We start from the raw sequence: 16,490 nt of genomic DNA, 5'->3' as shown, positions 1-16,490 counted from the left end.
AAACATAAAAGAAGACTGAATTAATAATTCTTTGGTTAAATTTATGAAATACTCTATTATACAATATCATATTCAAATCCAAAAACTATCAATCGCAACATCCCATAAGAATTACGTCATCAAAATACACTTTAAAGTTTCAAATAACAAAAAAAAATGATATAACTTCAATACAATTTCAACAAAAAATTATACATGCAATTTTCAATTTCACAAAATAAACAACCACATATACCGTTTTCATAACTCAATTAACAAAATTAACATGAAAGGAATGAAATATACCAACAAATTTGATAAACCGCAATAAACAAATAAAATCACTTGATTATTATTATCTGTGTATGTGTGTGATAGTGTGTATGTATGCATTTGTGTGCTCATTAAAAAAAAATGCATGTGTATTTGCATGCATGTATGTATGTGTGTATGCTTACATATGTGCATGTGTAACATGTACACAAGTGCATATCCATGTGTATGTGAATGCGTGTGTGTGTGTATGTGTATGTAAGTGTGTGTGTCCTCCATGAGCAGCGCGTTGTTCACCAGCCACCAAAAAAAAAAACAATTTGTGTGGCTGGTGAACGGCGCGCACGCTACTCATAGGGAAGGGATTTCAGAAATTTTTATACACATTTGCTTTTGAAATTTTAAATTTTCAAGATAAATTATAGCAAAAAGTATAATTTAACGTAGCGTATTCAACAATGTTAAAATTGGTGTTTTTTTAAGCACAATGAAAACACAACGTGCAATATATATGTGTTTTCATTTTGTGTTTGAAATTGAAAATCAGCAAATTAAAACATAAGACAACAAAATTGTAATAATGCAATATATTAATTTATGAAGTACTCTATTATACAATAATTGATTCGTATCCAAAATCTATCAACCGCAACATCCCATATAAATTACATCATTACAATACACTTTTGAATTTAAAGTAAACAAAACATAATATAGCTTAAATATAATTCAATAAATATTTATACATACATTTTTCAATTAAACAAATTAAAATCATCATCTAAAAATTTCATAACTCAATGAACAAAATTAACTTCACAACAAAGAAACATATAAAAAAATTTGCTTACCTCACTGAACATACACAATAACTTAATTAACATTCTCCGTGTATGTGTGTGATAATGTGTGTGTATGCATTTTTGTGATTGTGTGTATGTGAATGTGTTTGACAATGTGTGTGTATGCATTTGAATAATTATGTGTACATGTGAATATATGTATGTGTATTTGCATGCGTGTGTGCATTTAAGTAATTGTGTGCATATGTGAATTTATGCATGTGTACATGTGAATTTATGCATGTGTATTTACATGCGTGTGCACTGTGTGCATGTGTGTATGCTTGCGTGTGTGCATGTGAATGTACACATGTGTGTATGCCTGTGCATGTGAATGTACACATGTGTGTATGCTTGTATATGTTGAGTGTGTGTGTGTGGTGTGGCGGTGGAGATGGGAGCAAAGCTGCCCCCATTTCCCCTTTTCCCTCCCCCGTGAGCATCGCTGCTCAAGGGGGGGGGAGTGGGGGGATGGGGGAAAGGGGGGAATCTTTGCCCCCATATCCACTGTTGATGGATGGCGGCGATGGAGATGGGGGCAAAGTTGTCCCCATTTCCCCCTTTCTTAGGGAGCAAAACACACATCCACACAAATGTGTGTGCACACACCCAAGCATATGCATCACAAAGAGAATGGAAAGTGTAACCTGGCATCGCGATGGGAGAGGTGATGTAGGCGGTAGAGAGCTCCCTTCTTCCTCTTCACTATTTTTCTCCTCTCTTCTCTGTTCCTCACTCTCTCTTTGTTTTCTTTTGTTCTCTTGTTCTTTTTAAATTTCCCCTTCTTATGCATATTCTTGCGTACAAATCATGGCTACTACTGAAATCAAGCTTTCATGGAAGGTATGTGACAAAATTGTTACACATCAATTGAACCTATGCAAGGGAAAAATGCTTGTGAGTGAGTACTATCTGCAAAGTTTATTACCCCCTAGCTGTAAGTTCATCACTCTCAATCCGGTAGTCTAGTTTGGTTATATTAAATCAAAAGTCAAAGGTACAAAAGGATATGAAGGACAACAAGCACTTTATAATAGAAGCATCTCTTTCAACATAATTTTCTATAGTTCATTCTTTGATTGTGCTTTATGTTTCTGATAATGGCGAGGAGCTTCCAATGTCTAGTGATAGTAGTGGGAAAGAAGCTGAGCAACACAAACCAAGTGAGTCTACAAAAACGCGCATACACGCTAGGTGGTGACCCCTCATACCATGGTAGCTGAGCCTATTCTCCCCTGAGGTGATCGTGGACTCCAGCCGTGGAGGTGTGGAGGCCACTCCCATCCGACTGCAATTCTTTGCCATAATTTCCTTGGTTCCCCCAGCGAGGAACACTTTTAAAGAAACCTTTAGTTTACAAGCTGACATGTTTGCACCTAGTGATGCATGAGTGGCTTAAGGAGTTCTCTAACTGGACCACCAAAGAGGAAGAAAACCTAGAAGAATTAAGGGCTTTAATTGAAACTCTTCTACTTGGTGTCTTTGTTTTAAGATTGGAAGAGGTGGCCTCACCAGCTCGCCAAAGAATATCCCAAGAAGGCGAAGGCGTCGAAACACAAGGCAAGATTTTGTATGCAGTCATTGCCATTGTCCTATTCACTCCATCAATGAGTGCGTCTCAAGGAAGAAATGAGCTAACAACTTTCTCAATTGACAATCGCACTGGCATTTGCACAGCTATTGGCTATTACATTGCACCTGATGTCCTCATTCCGGAGCCAACAACACCTTCCTCACCTAAGCCAAAAGAGAATCTTTGCAGCCTAAAGAAGTTGATACGGACGAGTTGTCCCTCTCTTACTCTTGCAACAAGAAATCCTACTACGAACAAGGCGGTTCTTGGACCAAAGAAAACAACCATTACACGCTGGAAAAAGGTATATAACATCTTGGACCCCAACATCTCATTACCTTCTTATTGGCAGGAAGCTAGCAATAGCAGCATGGAGAGTTCGTAAGTCAAGGAAGCTTGCACCTCCAGCCACTACCTTGAAACGTGAAGAGAAGAGCTCTCTCACCTTATCGTATGATGAATGGAGAGAACCGGCCTTTTGTGTCAGGGCAACCATATGCACCGCAGAGGGTGCAGTCTATCGAAATCATTCTCGATCGCAAGATGCACTACCAACAAATAATCACATCAATGTTTGGAAGGGAGCGTCTACACGAGATAAATACCTTAGATCAGCCTTTTGTCCTACCACTGATTCATCACATTGTTAGCTTTGATTTATGGATTTACGTACTTATTTGAGCTGATGATTTCCGCATTAAAATGTTATAAATATTATTTAAAAAAGGAAAAAAGAAAAAAAAGTGTTTCTAAATCCAAGGCTTGAATGCTATGGCAAATATCTCTTTCCCTACATTTACTGGTAAAGTGGGTGAAGATGCTGTAGATTTCCTTGACAATCTGGAAATAGCATGTGTCATCTCTGGGCGAGATGACAATGCTTCTCTACTACGAATTTTCCCTCTACTGATGAAGGTGGAGGCCAAATCATGGTACAATGCTTTGCCGCAACCCACCAAGGAGGAGTGGGAGCTTTTACGAGTCGCCTTCATAAGAAAATTTGGTGAGGGTACCTCTTCGAAGAAGCTCTGCTGGCAATTGCTCATAGAGCTGAAGCAAGGAGGCATGTTTGAGTATGCACCATACGAGTCTAGGTTTGTGGATCTTTGGGAGCGATGGATCGCTTCGCTACAAGAAGGAGTGGCACCAGATTTCCTCAAGAAGGACCACTTCATTGCTGGTCTTTGGACTCCGCTTAAAGAGAAGGTGAGAGGAAGGTTTCCTGTTCCATTTGAGGTAGCAGTTGAAGTAGCCCACCTTAAGAACAAGAAGCTGTGTTTCCAAGCCAGAGGAGCAGAGAAGGAGGAAGTTGGTGGGTCCGGGACACCGCAAGCGATACCGACACCCACGCCCATCCAAAGAAGTCTACCCCAGGAAGAAGAAGAGAATCAACATGCACTGTTGAATCGGATCACCAGTCAATTGGAAAATCTATCAATACACTTAGTATAGCAAGGGCGCGCGCCAGCGAGAAACCCAGAGCAAGGAAGGATGCAGCGACGGCAAGCCCAAGAATACCACTGCTACAATTGCAGTGAAAATGGACACGGTATGTATTACTGTCCACATCCTAAGAGACAAAACTTTAATAGGGAACCTAGGCCAAACCAGCTGTCACCACCAAGGGAAGTGCCACAACCACCACTACCTTGTTGGGTATATATAGCAGTAGTGCTATATATAATCATATATAGCACTACTGCTATATAGTCAAAATACCTAACATAGTACAAAGGAGGAGCTTACAAGAGTAAGAGATAGATGTCTACAAAAGAGACTACGCGTTCATCTTCTTGGATCCTTGCACGCTCAAGCTTCCATGAAAGCTTCAAAGTTGAGAGATCTCCAAAAATGTACATACAAGAATGAGTTATGAATGAGGGATTTTGGCTTAAATACTAACTTATGACCATGCCACACTCGGGCGGACACTTGGAAAGCCCAACCCAAAAAACAAAAGTTTAAAATGGTCTCTCTAATGAGCTTGGGAGCTCTCCCAATGCTAATCCCCATTGATCCTTGATCATCTTCTATTGCACTCCATCTCCATCTTTGCTCGTCCATGCATGTTGCCCTCACAACCCGCACAATTCCCTTCTACCAAATCGGCTCTTCGTCCGCGGGAATCGTCAAAGGCGTTCCTGGAAAATCAAACAAAAGTGAGGATGCATGAAAGATAACTAAAATGAGTGCAATAACGAGTGCAAATAAATTGCAAGAAAATATATTACTTGTTTCTATGGATACCAATGGCCCAAAATAGCTATCAAGGAACTCATAGATGAAGACATCCATGGACACAACATTGCAAAAGGAGAACAATAACAACATGCAAAGACACTAAACACTCATCATCGAAGCATGACATAATACATTATCCTTTAAAGCACAAAATAGTTCCTTGAGTGTCTTAAGTTATGGTCACCTAGCAACACAACCCAACACATGGATGTGACTCTAAGATGAAATGAGCTTGTGTTGCTTTTACTTAGCTTTTTATGTAGCTTGCAAAGTAACCCGGGAGGCTTCCCCATTTCTTCTCTTTATTTTTCTTTTTCTTTATTTTTCTTTTAATTTGTTGGGAGCCTTGAGGACTCTAATACCAATGCCTTGATTATTTCTCTTTCTTTTTCTTTTAATTTGTTGGGAGCCTTGAGGACTCTAATACCAATGCCTTGATTAGCTGGGAGCCTCGTGGACTCTAATACCAACTTGAGCCGAGTGGACTCATGGCCACATTTATTTTTCAAGCATAAACATATATCACAGACAATCCACTATTGTACTTTTGAAAAGATGAAACGTGTACAACAATCAGCTTTGCGTACATCAATTTTCAAACCATCTTAGGAACACAATCTTACATTGAAGCGAAAAGCTACCAAGGTCATAGCTTTACATACTCCCTTGACATCAATCAAACCTTATTGTGACACAGGGTAAGTGGATTATACCAAGCCTTAGGAATCTAAGATGCTTAGTGACTCTCCACTATTATTGACTCAAAGAAAAAAGTAAGATCCATAGAATTAACTCAACCATGCAATGCCTTAAGCTACAAAGACCGTGTATCCATAGAAAAAAGCAAAATATTGTCACACACATGCATGTGTCTCTCTTGCTTGTTTTCTCTTTTGTTCTTTTTTTCTTATCTTTTAGACAAAATGAAAAATGAAAAGATCTTGAAAACAAATTGAGGAAAAAGGAACGAATCAATTTTGAGGACTGAAAATTATTCTGTTGCCCATGCAAAACTTCACATCTTATGCTCCTGCAAAACAAATACACTACAAAAACCCTCGCATGCCTCTACATCCCCCCCTAGACTACAGATATTCTTATTCAATTGGTCTTTTAAGGAAACAAAATGTTGTAGAGATCAAGAAGTAGCCCTAAAGCAACCCCTCTATCCGCAGGTTCAACAATGTCATCAAGATAGATAAAATCCTCGCTCCATGACACGCCTCAGAACAAAGACCTAAATCCTCCTCCTCATATGGTATAGAAAGGTATTATAAATATGTTGCAAGGCCACAAAAGTCAGTTTTCTCAAAAAAATAGGCCTCTGTGAGTGGCTCAATTCCCTCTACTGGGTATGGGTCACATGCAAAGTAAAGTCGTACTAGCCACTCTATCTCCTCAACATGTCCCTCACATCTTAAATCCATTATCATTTCCTAGTCAAATATAAGAATTGGATTGGCATAATCAATTACCCCCATGAAATATGAAGAGAAGACCAGACACCCAAAGAAGAGCCAAGAGATGAGGATGGAGAAGTCATATATGTGACAAGCATCCACAACATGAGTATAGTAAAGGAATTCCTTTCAAGAATGTTACTTAAGAAGAACAATAGATTCAAATGTAGAGACATGATTTAGATGTCTGGGTTGTCATATGTAAAGACTACGGCTAAAGGGATGTATTTGTGAGGCAATGGCACGTGCTTGAATGGTTTACGGTCTTGGATTGTCAACCTTGGATTGTCAACCAACATAACTTGGGAGGGTGACATATCTTGACTCACATGAGAGATCCCATGGGCAGTAGTGGTAGGTGAGGGAAACAATGGTTTCTTTCCCAATGGAATCCCACAAGGAGCCAGTGTATTTTCAATATGTAAGTTTTGTGGCTTGGGGAGTTGTGTTTTTTGGCGCTATGTTGGTTGAGATTTCCCACTCTGCACACTCAAACTGGGCTGCATGTTTCGACATGGAGATGGTACGTTATGAGGTTTTGTGGTCATTGGGCTAGCTTGAGACTTGAAGGTACCTTGGTTAGGTTGGATTTTCTTAGGAACCCACAAAGTGGTGACACCATCATAGTATCCTTGAGCCATTAACAAATGTTCTGGGACCTATCATTGCCTAGTAGAGCTAGAAGATCTATGCCAAGACTTACGTTTCAATTTGTGAGAGACGTTCATTGGTGTTTTAGACTTTAGATTAAGCGTTTGGGGCTCACTTTTTACAAAGACATGAGCTTTGGAAGTGGAAGCTTCGTGGTCATGAGTGCCTTTGACAAATAGCTCAGGTGATGTAGATTCCACAAATGGTATTTTGATGGTGGGTATTGGAGGTTGTGTAGACTCTTCATGCGACAACACCATAGATATGGTTACATAAGAATCCTTGGAGGAAATTTTCACGGTGTTGGCTTCCCAGTCAAAAGAACATTTGTTCTTCCGCACATCCAGCCTCTACCAAGGATGGCTAGGTGGATAGATTGTTTGGGCTACGCAATGTAAAAAATGATCTCATCCTCAAATGTTTTATGACATAATCGGAGTGAGATTTTTCCATGCACAATGGTATCTATTGGGCCAAAGGATGTGAGTGTTGTGGAAGACTCACATAAAGAGCAATCAAGCTTTTGGAATGCCTCATAAGAGAGTACATTGACATAAGCCCCAAAATCAAGGAGAGCCGTAGAATTATGTCCTTCAACAAAGAAATTTACAAGGATAGGGAGTTCATAATCATCAACCATGGTTTAGGAGTGCACAAACTTGATCCATTAAATTCACTCCCACTGCTGGGTGAATAGATGTTCGGGAAGCATATTGAGAGTGCCGTGGTATAGTTGTAGCAGCTAACGATGGTGAGTGGCTTGGTATTAAGCCTTCCAAGTGAGGTTTTACTCTCACATGCTTGCTTGGGATAGGGATTACTTGCCTGGTAAGATCTTTACTGTCATCCTTAGTCGCCTTGATATATAGGTTTCCCCAGTCATCAATGTACTCAAATGATCTACCCCCATCAGACTCATGAACATTCATCGTGAGAGTATACGTAGAAGGGTAGACTGGGCAACATATTGGTCTTATAGAGGTCAGTATTAGAGTCCTCATACAACACAAAAGTATTTTGATCAGGGTAGAATCTATTGACCAATATTCTTGTTAAGATAGCCTTGCCACGAGGAATTGGCATGCTTGGAGCAGCGGCCGAAACCCTAGTTGGGACCCTAGAACTCTCAAAAATATGGTGCAGTGGTGGAGCAAAGAGGGCTGGCAATGTTCAAGATCCTATGTCAAAAGAGACAGGAGAGGTTCCTAGACTTTGCCAATTACTAGGTCGCTCACTAGCAGCCCTAGAGCCAATCACTAGGTTCCCCCATCGATTCATGTCGTCTGGTCTCATGGTTTTAAGGTATTTAAAACCCTCCGCATCCATGTAGTGATCCCCGTGGTCAGTAACATTCACCACTTTAGGAGGACCAAGTGGTGGGATCCCACTAATGTCTCTCACCCTAACTGCAAACTCAGTTCTATCATTGGTGTAGACCTTACCCCCATGGTTGTTCAAATATTTGTAGATCAAAACAATGGTTGGATAACCCAGTAAATCTACAAATAGTGATTCCTCAACCTCTTGCCCCTCTCGTTTTTATTGGACATTGATTTAGACTCGGAGTCTTATGAATCTGAAGAGCTTATAGGGCCCTCCAAACTAGCCTCTAAGGGTGCTTTGGCAGCCGCTCTACTACTACGAGTGGAAGCCCTAGAAGGCACTTGAGAACTAGATGGCAACTATTTGTTTGATCTCATATGCATGTAGCTTTTTGTCCGTAAGTCCAAGTGACTTGGGACTTAGTGCGTTAGAGCACACTCGGGAAGGACTACAATCACTCCAATCTAAAAAAATTTGGAGGATGTTTTTTTTGGGCGGCTTTTTTTCTGTTTTGCCCTAAAATGGTTGTATCTAACACCAGAAATATCAGAATGTGTAGCTGTTTGTTTTTATGGAATCCCTAGGCTTGGTGGACGCATCTACCAAATTTGGGTCAAATCAGAGATAAAAAATGTGCACTTTTGTTTTTTCCTTCGGCCTTAATTCTGTTACCCTAAACCTAAACCTAAACCAAAAAATAGAAAATGCAAAACATGAAAAAAATGCAGAAAACATAGATTACCCTAAAAATGCAGATTACATCAAGAATGCAAATTATGCAAAAAAATGCAGATTACACTAATCATGCAAAAAGTGCAACAAAATGCAGATTACACTAATCATGCAAAAAGTGCAGCAAAATGCAGAAATTGCAGAAAATGAAAAAACACACGAAAAATGCAGAGTTTGCAGATTATGCAAAGTAACTAAAAAAAAACTTTCAAGCATGTTGTATTTTTGGTAGTTTACTCAACTGGCATGTTAGTCAACAATGGTTTGTGAAGACATAAATCCTTTTCTTTCATGCAAATGCAAACACCGAAAATCATGAAATGAATGTAACAATAAGAATACCTGCCAAAGAATGTGCGGTCTAGCGGCAAGCAAAACACACTCACTCAAATATATCAATCCGAAAGAGATAGATCACCCACAAACTAGTTAGTTGTTGCTAAACCCAACTATCTATCTACACATAGAAAGCTAAGGATCTACCACCCACTTTCCATAGCCAACAAAGTACTTGCATATAAATCAATATATCCTCTCAGTGATGGATATATCCTGGCTGCCCATGCACACCGGGTCACTATCATGCTGCGGGATTTTGATACTCTTCGTAGGCTTCGTTTCCACTACAATGGGCTGCTTCAGCCAGTACCAATCCGGGATAGTAGAACCATGGATATTCTCAACATCCCCCCTCTCCATCCTCGTGCACGACAGACAGAGCCGTCTAGGGCTGAAACAAACAACAGAAGGACCCGATCACGGGTCGAGAGAAACGACACAGATGGGCAGGCTCAGATAGCCGCAGAGGGCCAAGAGAAAGCCAGAGTGGACCCCGAGGCAGTCATGGAAGAAACAGAGACAGTTATCGAGGATCTAGCTAGACACCAAAATGAGCAAGTCATGGAGGATCCGCAGCCCATCGTGGATGATGAGGGACAAGAGTAGGTCAGGGTGGAGCCTGAGGCATCTATGGAGCAACCAATATTGAAGGAAAATGATCCGGAGCCTGAGGCTGTTAGGGAGGAGCCTGAGGCAGCCAGGGAGCCAACTTAAGAAAGGGAAGGGCAAGGCTCTGCATCAGAAGGGCCATCCATCGTATTGGATGAGTCAATCATTTTAGAGCAAATCAACGAGGAGAATGAAGAGGAGTTGAGAATTTTGTTGAGCTCAGCGCCTCTGCATGCGCACATACAACTGCCTCCAAGGTCAGACGAGGCCTGCATTACCAACCTCGATAATGTAGACTTCATGTGCATGCGCAAATTCATCGACTCGCTCGCAACAAATGAGGTCGTCAATGTTGCTTTGTGGTAATTCTCATGCTCTTTAATTATTATGCTCATTAAATGGGTCTCTACCGAGACATGGGTCAATACCAAGCGAGACAGTGGGTAATGAAATTGAATTTTGGTACTACTCGCTCGGTATTGAACCATGTCTCTGTGGCAGTTGCCAAGTTTTTCTTTATAATGGTTCACTACCTTAAAGACATGGGTCAATACCAAGCGTGTCAATTGTTTATGGAATTGGAATCCACCGCTGACTCGCTCGGTATTGATCCATGTCTTTAAGGTAGTCGTCAAGTTCTTCATTTCAGCCAAGACAATGGTCAATACCAAGCGAATCAGTGGCGTATGGAATTTGATAGCTGCCCCACTCGCTTGGTATTGACTCACTTGGTGTTCAAGTCTAATCTTTGTCATTTGTTCATATTAGCCACGTTGTTTTGCTTCTGCCCCCTGAGGTTCAAGAGAAAGTATACGTAATAGATCCGCTGATATTGCCTTATCTGCAGAACAACTCAGTTTCCTTTTTGAGTCTGATGAACTGGTTTAGCAGAGTCAACTTTGATCTAGCGCGCTTTCTGCTCACTACGTACAATCAATCGTGAGTATATTCTTGCCTTGTAAAAAACATCTTGCATTGCGAATCTCTCCTCATCTTTGATGGTGTCTTTGTAGTGATCATTAGAGTCTGATGTTATTTGACATGGAAGCTAAGATTGTTTACTACACAAACTCCGGGCAAAGTAGGGCATTTCACGGTCGTGTAAAAACGTAAGGTCTATTTGGGTATATTTGGAAAGCAGTGTAGTGTCTCTTTGGAATGTGTTGCTGACTCAAGTGGTTATGTATGTAGTGCCGCGAAAAAACTTTTATGTTGTGTAGAGCATCTTTTGTTAGAACATGATCTAGGAAATGTAGTCAAGCACGAATGGGTAACCGTGCCCACACAGACTGATGACTATAGCTGTGGCTGGCGAACCTGTTTAAATGCCGTGTTTCTCATCAGTCAAATTATGGATATACCGAATGTAAGTAATCTGGTGTTTTATTGTTTGCTGCAACGTATGTATGAAGCAACAGATGTTTGTATCACGCTTCTACAGAAACTTCGATTACATAACTACACCAACAATGATGGGTGACATTTTTCTGTAATGACCATCCAGCATATTATAATCTCGGTAAACAGACGCACAAGAGAGGAAGCGGCGAGAGCTGACGAGTTTGAAGAGGCTCGCATTAACGAAATGACCCAACACCACAATCAGACTCAAGAAGAAGTTCAAAATATGCAAGAAGCAGTACACCAATATTATGCGGACGCTGCAGAAGTAGAGGAATGGGCTGCACGTCGACGGCAAGAGCAAGAACAACGGGAAGCTTCATAGGTGCAAGAAGCATGGGAAGCCATGGAAGAGGCCCATGATTTCGAGCGACGCGAAAGGATGCCTGAGACCAGCGTCCCCAGAGGCAGAGGTAGCAGCAACCGGAGCAGAGGACAGGGAACGAGTGGCACAAACCGGGGGAGAGGACAATAGCTGGGAAAGGGAGAAAATTACTCTTGACAGAAACAACACAATATGTAAAGTTTTGAAACATTGAAAATATACATTTTTGAAACATTGTATGACCGCCAAAAAATATCTCTGCATTAGTCATTTTGAAGAGTACATCATGGTTTGCATGGCATCAAAGCTCTTTGCGTGCACAAGGTATGTGACCTAGCTTCCGGTGGAAGCAATTAAGTGAAGTGCATTTGTTATGGACTCCTTGCACAATGTTGTTTTCTCCTTGCGCCTGGGAATCTGAAAAGAAGAAAAAGTTAGATTCAGTCATAGTGTATTAAAGACAATCAAAATTTGTCGATTTAGTAAGCACCTTTCTATTGTTGAGACTGAATGCATACAATTCCGGCAAAAGTGGAAGTTCTTCACATGTAAGATCTATCCTGAGCTGTGCTAGAGTTGTGCTTGACATTGTCTCCATCACAGTAAGTAGGCTGTCTCGAAAGTAGAGCTCCATCGATAAAGGTTTGTTCTTGAGGCTGTTCTCTATATCTTGGTCGAGTGGAATAAGCTGCCTACTAAGAAGATGATATCTAATATAGTAAAACGATACTAAGAAATTTTGAGAGCTTATAATGAACTTGCAAATTATGGACTTCTTTTACAAAATACAGATTTTGTTCTGTGATTGTTTCCTATCCTAGTTATCATCTAAAAAGTCCAAACAGCTCTCAGACTTGCAAATGAACATTGTTGCGGTAGTTCTTATTTGCTCATCGAAGAAAAAATATGCAAACACTTCAAGAGGCATAAATACTGCGAGCCAAACTATTTTTGTGGCAATTGAATACTTGAGGGACTTTTGTATATCCTGAAACAACTTATTCCTGAAGCTTTCACTAGTTTGCGAAGTAGGCAGGGACCAATCCTTGCTGTTGAGAGCGAATTTTTTGAGATGGGGCTCAACTCAAGACTCCCACCAGACAACCACTCCGTGAGACCCTACACACGCATATTTCTTAGGGGCACCACCCTCTTTTATGGAGAAAGAAGGAAACCAAAACAAACCATATACAACACACACACACACACACACACACACACACACACACACACACACACACACACACACACACTCTCACACCTTCCTTATGTGCTTCAACACAAAATGCCCTTCAACCATTCAACACACACTCCTTAAGCAATCCCTTTGAACACTGCACAAACTCACATGCAAAGATTGACCTTCACCATATTAGTGCTCATATACTTCTAAGAAAAGCAAGCACAAAACCTCAAAACGCAAAACACCATAATGCACAAATACTTGACAACTCCTTTCCTTTCCCAAAAGAAGAGACTACTTACACACATAAGGCGGCATGCATAGAGAGCTCTTCTCCATCTATGCAGCCCCAAGACTTACTTACACACAACATAAGGAGAGAAGCCAAGCAAATAGACACCATGGTGCACAAAAAACTTTCTCAACAAACAAGCAACCCAATGAGCACAAAATATGAGAAGCTGCCAAGATAGGCTTACCAATTTTACATGCGTTTAGAGTAAAAGTGTGACGACGACACCCCAATTGCAACAATTTGTTGATCAGACCATGAGATAGATCATTGAACTTGATATCCTTGCTCTCATATAGAATCTACAATCCTTATTTAGGGGTGAGTATGATAAGAGAAATGTTTGCAAGAGAATGGTAGCAATAGCATATTGATGCTCTCTCTATGGTGCCGCTTATGATAGCGAGCTTAGGAAATGGATAGGGAGACAAGAGGAGAGAGAGATTAGGGCTTCCCTAACCTTAGGGGAGCTTATTTGCAGCAATGGAGTAGGTGTGTGTAGTTTTGTGCTTGCCAAAGGGCCTTTTTATAGTTGTACAAGACCTTGGGTTAGGTTAAACTTGACTAGGGTAGGTAATTAACCATAGTTAGGTTCCCTTTTGACCATTCCTTCAATTATGCAAATAAGGGACTTATTTTTCATTAAAAATAGCCTTTTAGGTCGTGGAGGCTCCATAAGGGTTGATAATGTATGTGGGCCCCACCATGATGTCCCTCCAGTGGCCCCTGCAGAGTGTCCCCATCCTGTTTGTTGTATCTCTGGAAGCATCTTGAGCCGACCCCTCCACATGCAAGTGGTTTTTAACTCCCCATTGGTATTTTAGAATGTTGGAGAAGTCAAGAAAACTTTTCACCTTTGTGGCTTACCTGATTGTAACTTTGACCTGCAGTAACAGTGTCCGCAGCACCTTGTTTTCACCATAACTTTCAGCCTGTAACTCAAAATTGGGTGCTGTAAAAGGCAAAGTTGACCTTCTCAAAGTGTTTAGGCTGATTTTGGAGTGTTCCTCAAGTATACCCACGAGCTAAGGCGTTCAAGATGCATCCAAAACACCTTTTGAACCAAGTCTCCTTGTAGGGGGCCCTTTAGCATGCATCCAAGGTGTAGCATGCTTTTTTCAAAAGGGAATCCACCTTAAACAAATGAGGTAGGCTCCAATAAAGTTTGATTTATTGGGGATATACATTATATTTAAGATTTGTTGACCAACACAAGTAAATGATCCAAGACTTGGGTCACATAGTGGTGGGGAAGGGAAGGCCTACAAGGTTAACCCCACCCTTGAGAGAAGATGGGTAAGATAAGTGCCCATAAATTATTTATTTACAAATTATGGGATGTAGATAGCTATTTAAATTAGTAAAGGTAATTAGTTAAAAGAATATACAGTAAAAAAACTAGGAGAGTAGAATTAAGTTTACTATTTACATTTAGCATGAAGAGAGAAATATGATGTAAATGCATAAAGATCTAACAGGGTAAGGTGTTTGTATGGAAAAAGGCTATTACGGAAAGAGAGAATGAACACTAGGTTAAAACTTTGATAAAAAATATATACATTTGAGTAGAAATGTAGTGCAAATGCAAGGTTACCATTTAACGCTACTCATATTAGCCCTCCCCCTTCATCTAGGATCATTCATGCTCCTAGATGAAACAAAAGAGTTTTTTCTTTCTTCTTCTTTTTTTCTTTTCTTTCTTTTTTCTTTTTTTTTCTTTTCTTTCTTTTTTTTCTTTTTTTTTCTTTTTTTCTTATTTTTTCAAAAAAAAAGGAGGAGTGATATACACTCTTTTACTCCATTAGACCTGCTTTTCATTACCTCAATCCCATAAATCGGAGATGGGAGGGTTGCCTTGGGTATGTTGAGATTCCAAGGCTGTTTCTTCTTTGCACATCAAAGCTTTAAAAATAGGTGGAGCATTTGCCAAACCGAAGGGAGCCATGCCAATTTGGAGCTTAGACGATGTAGGTAGATGACTTCCTATCAACGGATTGATACGTTGAAAGTAGGGCTTTAATCTCCATCCATTGACTCTGGTCTTGTGGAGTTTTCCTGATAAATCTGCTAATCTGTAACTACCATTCCCAAACTTTGTTTTTATCATGAAAGGTCCCTCCTATCTTTGCAAAAACTTTTTGTCAAGTCGAGTATCAAGTCGGTTATCATAGCGAAGAACCAACATACCTTCCTTCAATCCTTTCCCCTTGAGCTTCTTGTTGATTTTGTCTCTTTGGCTTGTGGCTTGGGCAATGTAATAGTCGACGGACTCTTCTCTATCAAGTTCAAGTCGTTGAAGATCTAAAATTCTTTCCTGCAAAGCTTCTTTTGGCTTCTTTGCTCCCCGTGAGAGAATGCGTAGGCTTGCAATCTCCACCTCAATAGGAAGGAGTGCCTCCTGTCCATATACCAAATGAAAAGGAGTGAATTGAGTGGATACCTTGAAAGATGTTCTGTATGCCCATAGAGCTGCGGTCAAATGACGATCCCAGTTGTTTGGTCGATCTGCAACCTGCTTAGAAATGATCTTACATATCATTCCATTCACCTTTTCAACCAACCCATTGCACTGAGGGTAGTAAGGTGTAGAATGCAAATGTTTGACTTTTAACTTTGTCAAAAGATTACCTAGGAGCTCTGCTCTAAACCCTAGACCACGATCTGACAAAATCTCTAATGGTGTGCCGAATCTACTGCATATGTGATCAAAGATAAATTTTGATACCTCCTCGACTGTAATTCGTGTTGTACTTGCTGCCTCCGCCCATCGTGTCATGTAATCTACTCTCACAATGATGAAGACCTTCCCGGTAGATGTGCGAGGTAAGGAGCCTATTGCATCCACACCCCACTTCTCAAAAGGACCATACGAAATTATTGGAACTCGAGGTTCGTAAGTGAGTCGTCGATCTCCAGCAATCTGACAACCTTTGCATGACTTACACCAATGCTGGACATCACGGTGTAGACTTGGCCAAACAAAACCTGCTTGCAAAATCTTCCTGTTTGTAATATCATGAGAAAAATGACCCCCACAGACATCATCATGGCATGAAAAGAGGATTCTCTCTATTTCTTGAATAGAGGGCACCCTTCTTAGCACCAAATCTTTCCCTTTATGATACAGATCATCTCCTATGAGTTGGTAAGGAGTTGCCTTTTTTACCAACCTATGCCTTTGAACTTTATCCAAGTGTTTAGGGCACTCACCAGTTTGGAGGAAAAATATGATGTCCTTCAATTCCTCTTGGCCTTGGTACTTTGGTT

The 16,490-nt window shown here is 40.5% G+C and overlaps 1 pseudogene; it reads right to left on the bottom strand.

Moving 5' to 3' along the window:
* Positions 1-433: 433 nt before the first annotated feature.
* Positions 434-1,596, bottom strand: LOC147432764 (uncharacterized; annotated as a pseudogene).
* Positions 1,597-16,490: the final 14,894 nt, after the last annotated feature.

Source organism: Adiantum capillus-veneris, chromosome 20 (assembly GCF_014529385.1).
Source record: "Adiantum capillus-veneris isolate H3 chromosome 20, ASM1452938v2, whole genome shotgun sequence".
NCBI classification, from domain to species: Eukaryota; Viridiplantae; Streptophyta; class Polypodiopsida; order Polypodiales; family Pteridaceae; genus Adiantum; species Adiantum capillus-veneris.
Note: the sequence above shows the minus strand (reverse complement) of the source record. Positions and strands in the feature narration are given on the sequence as shown.